A 9228-nucleotide genomic window follows, 5' to 3' on the forward strand; every position below is an offset into this window, starting at 1 on the left:
CATCATCATTGGGATGCATCATTCCCACTCCTTTTCTTTAGGTATATCATTCCCTTATCCACATCACCCTATCCACCCTCCATCCACTATCTTCTCATCTCAAGCTTTTTATCCCCTCTATCTACTCATCCTAAACTTTTCGCTATCCTATCATCTTGATATTTTCATCCACTATCTCTTCATCCCAAACTTTCATCTACAATCTTGAGCCTTTTATCCACTATATCTTCATCCCAAGTTTTTCATCTGCTATCTTGAGCTTTTTATCTGTTATCTCCTCATCCCAATCTTTTTATCCACTAATCTTCTCATCCCAAACCTTTCATCCACTATCTTCTCATTTATATCTTTCTCGCTACTATCCTATCATGCTCAACTTTTGTATGGTACTCCCTTATAAATACTTTGGTTTTTCAATTGTATATTACTTGCACATTAGCACTTAGCTTGGTACCATTGTATATTTCTCATCTTTTCATGTCAGTTCATGTTTGATTGCAAATTGCAATTATCTTGGTTAGGTGCTCTAGTGAATCCTTATACGAGATCCCTTGTCAACAAAATATTGTCCTAAAAAATTTGATTTCATAGCTCATCCTAGTCCTTGATATTACTGATAGGTCCTTCAAGGATGTATCCTTCCTCTCATATGATCTTGGTCCATCAGTATCTTTTCCTATTGATCTCTTTGGGAAATAGATTAACTCTTTCATGGATTTACATTTTCTTTCAATTTGTTTTCTTTTTGGAATTTCATTGGTTCTTAAAGTATCTCTTCCAAACAATTTGGGTTTTTCCCTCCTCAAAGTTGCCATGATCTTTTATATCATGGTGTGCTATGAATGGGGAAATTTGAGAGTAAGGTTTTGATCAGGGCTCTTTTGTCTTCTTTTTTCTACTTTTGAGTTAGTTGGATATGACCCTTGCATAGTCCAAATATGTGATCACTTTTGGTTACATGGTGCACTTGGGAAATATTGTTTGCTTGTGGGTTGCACAGTATCATTTCCACTTTTATTCTTCCTGGATTCATGTGTGATGCTAGAGAAATCCTTGTGTGTTTGTTTCGTGTCAATCCTATGTAATATTGGTGCAAAGGCCTTGATGTTCTTCATAACCTTGGCATATCTCCAATATTCCTATATCAAAATAAGTGCTCAACTACATGGTGGTTCTCCCCTTCAGAATACCCCCATGCTCAAGCTTTAATAGATTCCTTCACACCTCACTTCCATGAAAATAGAACCCCTTTTTCCACATCCTATCCAAGCATCCCATCCAATAAGCCCTAGAATCATGATCCAGCCAATCTATTAATCCCATATTATCCAATCCTACATCAATCATAATCATAGCTCTTGCACCAATCATAATCATAGCTCCTGCATCAATCATAATCTTAGTCATCACCAATCATAATCCTAGAATCACAATCTTCCCAACCCTACCATCTTCCAAATCACTTCCTTGGGTTCAATTTAAATAGCCAACCACTGCCTCCCCCTATAACTAGTGTTCTTAACCATTGGTTATCCTTGTGCACAATGTTTTCTTTTGTATCATTCTCCCATATGAGCTTCCATAAAACCCCCTCTCTTAGCCACTCTAAGTCCTTCTACTTGCCCCATATTCTTTTACTTCTCAAGAAGTTGTCGGTCCTCATGTTCTCTCTCCGCCACCTTCTTGAGGGGGCATCATGCAATCTATTCTCTCCCTTTCTCCTTGAGACTAGGGCAACCATGTTGCTTTAAAAATCTTCTTCCATCATTTATATCTGAACTTCTTTGAAATAGTGTTGTCCCAACACTATGTCAAAGAGGGACAAAATGTAGACACCTAAATCTAATTACACTGCTAGGTAATCTTATATAGTCATCTTCTAGGACATTATTGATTAAATATTTTATATTTAATTAATTTATTGTCACCCCCTAGTTAATTAATTAATTTAATTAACTATAGCCCAATTGATGAAATCAAATGATAACCCAAAATCAATTTATCAATTAAATCCTCATTTCTCTATTAAATTGAATAAATGTAAAAATCTATTTAGTTTAATCTCACAATCCCCTTTTATTAAATAAATCATTTAATATATCATCCTAAACCCCTAAATGATCCCTAAAACCTATCTTTACCCCTAATCAACCCATTCACCCATACTAACCTCACTTAGCCAACTAACTAACCCATCCCATCAAAGCTAAGCCAATTAATTCCTAACCCCCTTTCTAAGCTAAGCCCAATCCCCCTCCTAAACATGTGCACAACATTAAGAAAGGGTTAAGACTTGCTAATCGAAGCCAAAGTCAATGGTCTCCCTTGTCCTCTTCCATTCCTATTAAAGAGCATTAATGGATCTTACATGCCATTAATGCCTCTTACATCCCTCTCACACACTTTTCCTCCCTCATTACTTCCCTTGACCCTCTATTTTGACCACCCAATCCCCTTGTGACACTTGTCACAAGGCTAGAACTTTGAAGAAGCACAATCCATGTGCTCTCCTCTCGTTGCATCCTAGCCCATCTTGACTCTTTCTCCATCCTCACATCCTGGCCCTTCATCTCACTACCCCTTAGCCTATAAATTGAGCCCTTCCCCTCTCACAATATGTCATCTACCAATGCAAACATATAATGCCCCACTAACCACTACAACATATCTATTTACACCCTTACCATGTTATAATCCATCTTCACTTCCATTGTTGAATCCTTCACTCATCTCCATGCATGATAACTAACCCACTACTTGAAACTTGAGCACAACCAAGCACACATCTATCCATATATGGACATATCTATATCTTCACAGGTCAAACTCAAGGAGCTTACCATTTTTGGTCTACCTTCCTCCTTGGTGTCCACCTTTTTCTTATCATAAGTGTTGTTATGTTATTTAGTTACGGATGTTAATCTAGTTATTAATGTTCTTAGTACAATAGGTTTTATAGCATTACATCAGCAAGCATCATGAATCTAGCAGAAAAAAATTGAATGTGACAACCAAGATTGTAGGCCTTATTTCAGGTACCTTGTCCCATGACTCAGTGGTACATAGAAAATTTGTATCCCTCAAGTAATGATCAAGTAACCTCTATTCACATATTTAGAGATCACTGAAAGTTGTAAATCTTGATGAGTAGAAAATTAATAGTTGTTTAACTTGACAATTGCATGTGATGATTTCCTTTAAGGTTGAGCTAATGTGACTGCTAACCATTAAACAATGAATTAGCAGTGTAAAATGAATAATTCAGAGTCTACAATTGAGGTGACATGATAGTTTCTTGTTGGATCTATTGATGGTTGTATCTCTTTGAGCTATAATGGCACTCTTTGTGTCCGCTTAACATTCTCTTCTTCCATTGCTACTCATCAACATTACCAAAACTAAAGTCGACTGGTACCAATGTGGCATTCAAAAGGAAATATTTCATTAGCCTTCACATATGATCTTTTAGCCAAGTGGACATATGGGAATTTTTCATTGATTGAACATCTTCTCCCCATTAAATTTTATGCAATGTTAATAATAAAATCAACACCTTTTGATTGAATTCAATATATCTAAGGGTGGTTAAGTGGGACCCATTTAGTGACCATAGAATCATCCATCAATGGCCATCATTTTTTCCTATTGATTCTTCAATATATTGGCATGTGGAAGGTGCTAGGGCTTTGTGGTAGAACAAATATCATTAATTTGTACAACTAGGAGTTCATAGATATGTCACTTGAAATTAAAAATTTGAAATGTGTTCTGATTTTCAAACTTTAAAATTTTCAACAGCTCACTAAATAGAAAAAGATAGAGTCATTAATGAAGCTTCAATAAGGGTCTAATTGAAGTTCTTTAGCTAACTTTGTTCTTTTTTTAGTCATTACAAAAATCACATAGCCCTGAAGCAACGAAGCTAATGAAAGACATGCTGCACAAAGCTTTGACCTACAATTATGATTCAAAACTTATTTTGTTGTCGAATGTGTATTCCTAGGTGAGTTCAAGAAAATCTCTCCATTATTCCCTTTTGTTTTTTTAATACATTTCAAAATGGAGGATCAAGTAAAACATGATAGCCACCATGAGAACATCCCCTCAAAAGAATAATAGGTACTAAGTTTGAGATTGAAATTATTCAAATTTTTTGAAAAGGCCAAGAGATTTAGTCCATTAAATTGTAGGAGAGGAAAATTGGTGTCTTCAATTACATCATGACAAGTGAGATAGGAAAATTATTGTCTTTGATTAAACCACAATCAGTGGGAGAAGATTAGCCTTATAATTGAAATTTCGCTATTAAACCCTACAATACATCTCCAACACAGGCTCCTCTAAAGGATGCTTAGATCAATGCAACTTTGGACCCCATTGTTATCCAAGCATTACAAGAAATTGATTGATAATGGCAAGGATAGTACCCAACATTATGAGGATTTCCAAGGGAATATTCATTGCTTGTCAAGTTCTAATGTGAGCTAGCATTAATTTTCTTCTACATGGAAACAAGAGATAAGTCTTCCTACCAATACTCTATGTTTAGAGTAATAAGCTACTCATTTGAACAAGGGTATGAAATTTTGCTATCACGGTTCATCTACCAATGGATCAAAGGACTAGATTGCAGGTTTACATGTTGATACATTGATTGGATTTGACTTACAGAATTTTTTACCTCTGAAATCCTACAAAGGCTACCAAAATTCATTGCAACAATTGTGGGTCCTTGAGATAATTCCTTGACTATATGTGTCTCAAGGTGGTATAGGGAATCAAATGGTGAAAGCCCAACTCTCCATATGGGGAGGCATATTTATAGCTCAGAGGAAAAGGTAGTCTAGTAAAGTTTTGTTCGTATTTATTTTATGAGTTCAAACTACGCCAATAATCAAACCAGAGTGACTCCCACATGACCTATGCGTGACCCTTATGTGAAAAAATTATCTTGAATTGTTCATTGTATTACATGAAGGTTACAGAATTTACCAAATTTGAAAAGGCTAAGTGTTGGGGTATCTACTAGCTCAATATTGATTGGGTCTGAAAACATGAAACAAAGAGTGATAACATTCTCACTTCTTTTTAAAAAATTGAAAGGTGGTCTAGACTTATTAAATATCCTCCATGCTTGTGAAAGGGAAGCATTTTGTTGGTTGGATTTGACTACTTAACAACATTTCCTATGGAAGACATGGTCAAAGGAAGATGGCAGGCATAGAAAGTGTTGACGAAAGAACTGCAGGAGGGTATGATTATATATCTAACGTGTTGACATTGTGGGAAGAGCTAAAGAGAATGTAACTAGATTACATAAAACATGAGATTGCAATTGTGCATATTGCTAGATTGCACATGTTGTGAGCAAGATTTGCTACAAGAAGTACAATATAGAATTTTTGAGCATAGTTCCCAAACTCAGCCTTGGCAAGGCCTACTTGACTCATGACTCGACTATGACTTAGTAAGTACTTGGAAACATGAAAAAACCTTTGAAATTTAGTTATTTTTTATGGTTTAAAACTTGTTTCATGCACCCTTTATTGAATAAAACTTAAAGACACTATAAAATCATCAAATAGAAGCTAATTTGTCGCCACATATATAAACAAGGAACATGAATGATAAATCCATCACATACGTGAAATGTAAATTGTAGCTAAGTCTATCAAGAATATGGAGTTGATATCAAAGGGGTTCTGGATGAAATGAGTTAAAAACTTAAGAACTTTAGAAGATGCATGTTCTAGCTTCAATTTGACCTTTAAAAGCTAGGAAAGGTTATGGGAGGTTAGAGTGTTGAAGGCATGTCGAATATTGGAATTTGGATGAGTGGAATTTTTTGGAAAACCCCAAAATCTAGATTTTTCATTGTAACTCCTATGAAGTTGAAACCTATCTCAAACATCCTAACAATATTTATACAAATATAAATTCAAAGCATAAGAAAGATAATATCTTATACTTAAATGTTATTTTTATATAAATCCTCCCACCACCTGAGCCAAGAGTTAAATTGTAGAGTAAACTTGAAAACTTATGCTCCAACCGAGCTGATTTAGGTAAGTTATGTCAACTCAATGAGTTGGGCAAGTTGTGCCCCAAAACTCAGCGAGTCAAGTTGACAAGTTGGCATAACTTGGTTGGGTTGATCCGTCTCTCCAAACTCGTCTATCTCATGGGAAGTCACCAAACTCGCTTGACTCGCAACAAGTTTGGGGATTTTGGTTTTGAGTGTGACCATAGTAAGTCAAGCGTGTCAAAATTGGTTTTAAATTTTTTCTTTGTCTGAATATGATGAATCTTGAAAGATGTATTTTGCACCCGAATCTCTTCTAGTTGTTATGGACTATTGAAGGTCAAGGAGCTAAAGATCTAATCAGTGAAAAAATCATTTGAAATTCATTAAAGGGTATAGAATGAGATTATTGAAAAAATGAACATTCACACAAATTTGTTGTAGTTATTAGATACTTGTGGAAGAAAGAAAAACTATAAATATGCTTCTTAGTTAGGACATAAGCCTTTTTGCAGCATACTAATCCTCACAAGGGAGTCACTCACTACCACTAATTACTTTACACCTAAAGAGGATGCCAATGTGATCCTTGTGAAGACTCCTTCCCTCCTGGTTTGATTATTGGTGTAGTTTCACAAGAAGAGAGATTCATCCTGTACAAATCTTCCTTTGTATTTAAAATAGCACCTGCTACTACAGGATTGCTCCTAAAAGTCCTTATCTTTACCTAGTAGTCTATTTCCTTCTTCAAAGAGTTTTCATTTCTTTCTCACTAATTCCTAATTAACCTTAAAATAGGGTTAAGGATTTTACTTGTTATTCTTAAATGGCTGAAAAGAATGACTTGGCATGAAGAATTAGTATATGTCTTCACCATAGGAGATAGGTTGATTCCTATTGAAGCTACAGATATAATATAGATGGCTCAAGTGACTCGATAATCTGATCCAAGTTGATGCATTGATATATGCCCGCATGGTTTGAAAACATGACTTGGCCAATCTATTGTACAATTATTACCCCATATGTTGTGGCACCCTTCTAGTTGTGAGCCTGAAAATGAGATTAAATCATGTGTTCATAATAGATAACAATTGTGTGTGGGTAACCCCTCTATGCTTTGATCACATCTATTAAAGAGTTTTTATGTATCCATCACAAATTCACATATTCTTATGACTGACAAATGGTGTCTACATTTCACTCTTCTTTGTACAACAATCCTTTTGGTCAAGCATTTATGCACTAAGTACTAGTTTGCCAAAGTCAAGAATACTAAAAGAGTGTGTCACTTTAGATGTATGGATTTGAGATCCAATGTTTTGTCTGTTGTGTAGACTTAAGCCTGTAGAACTGAAACATACAAACACACAACAGACTTAAGCCTATAGAACTGAAACATACAAACACACAACAAATATATGGCACAAAGCTAAAGTTTCTAAACAATAACTAATGGATGCCCAAATGTAAAAGCTTATCCTATACATCACAATAAAAAAATCACATATAATGGCATTCCTTTCCCAAAGGGGCATCTCAAATTCTTTGTTGCCCATCCAATCGCAAAAATCAAGAGAGACTCCTTAAAGCTTCTTTCTTAGCTTTCATTTCAAAGCCTCTCTAGAGTTTCCTCCAGATGGATAGTAAGTGTGAACAAATATATGCAAAACATCTGTAACACTATAGTATCTCATCTTACTATATTTTTATGAATAATAGAGACAATTCTTCCATAGTCCATTAAAATGAGTTGAAAGAGTTTTTGGACAAAATTGTGTATAAGTTTCTAGCATCAACAACTTGGATCACACTCTTCTTTATAAAGAGTACCATTTGTAAAAAATCTAATATTTTTCCTCTTCCTCGTTCTGATGATAGATCATGGAATGTGATTTTAAATGTATCACTCTATAAACTTATACATGATTTTACACAGAAATTCTTCCAACTCACATTTTTTAGACTTCAATTAATTACATGACAATTAAGTTTTCATGGCCTACTTTATATTTTTTAGTCTTCACAAAACTCTTATGATGAGTTTTTTGAATGGCCATTCTGTGCAAGAGTTCAATAAAATAATCATAACACCACATATATGTAACATGCAACCTCTGAGCTATTCTGATGTAGCCATGAAGACTTGTGAAAAGTATTAATATTCCAATATCATTCAAAGAGTCACAACTGCAAATGCAAGCTCCCACAAAATTCTTGCTAAAAAGAAAACAATACTTTGCAAGAGCTCAACAAACTCATCATAACATCTCTAACATGCATCCTCCGAACTACTCAGAGGCAACCATGGAGACTTGTGAAATTCCTGTTGTTCCAACTACTTCCAATGAATCGAAACTACAAATGCAACCTCCTCCAAACTTCTTGCTACAAATCCTTTAAAAGAGTTCAACAAACTCATCTTGACATGTCTAAAATGCATCCTCTAAACTACTTGTGAAACTCCTACGTTTCTAACTACTTCTAATGAGTCAAAAATACAAACACAACCTTATCCAAACTTCTTGCTAAAAGGGAAACAGTCCTTTGCAAAAGTTCAAACTCATCATAACACCATGTGGAGCTAACATGCATCCTCTAAAGTTCTAAACTATTCTCGTGCAATCATGAAAGTTGTGAAAATTCTAACTGTTCCAACTTCTTTCAATGAGCCACAATTGCAAATGCGACCTCCTTTAAACTTTCAAATTTCTTGTTGAAAAGAAGACAAACCTTTGTAAGAGTTCAAAAAATTCATCATAGCACCACATAGATGTAACTTGCATCCTTTGAGATTGAACTATTTTGATGCAACCATAAAAACTTGTGAAGACTCTTATTATTCAAGCTCCTATATATGAGGCTAGTCTAGAGGTGTTTCCAGACTTGTTGCATAATCCATTTGTCAATTTGGTAATGTCCCACTGGCTGAAGGTACTCTTACCTATTAGTTATCTATGCTAGGTAATAGCAGAGTGTTTCGTGGGTTGGAATAAGGCATTTCAGTAGTTGTTGCAAACTTTGAAATCAACTTAACTTGACCACATAATATCAATCCATTTCCTAGGGGTTGGCAAGAATGCGTACACGTCAAAAGTGGATGCTTAGGAGAGATGCGGGAGGGGTCCATGGCACATGCATTGGCATTATTATTTCAAACAGGTCTTTTGCAACCTAATTATAATAATATGTTGTATACTCTATTA

The sequence above is a fragment of the Cupressus sempervirens genome, chromosome 8, assembly GCF_028749045.1.
Source record: "Cupressus sempervirens isolate cs-2001-9-10 chromosome 8, ASM2874904v1, whole genome shotgun sequence".
Classification (NCBI taxonomy): Eukaryota; Viridiplantae; Streptophyta; class Pinopsida; order Cupressales; family Cupressaceae; genus Cupressus; species Cupressus sempervirens.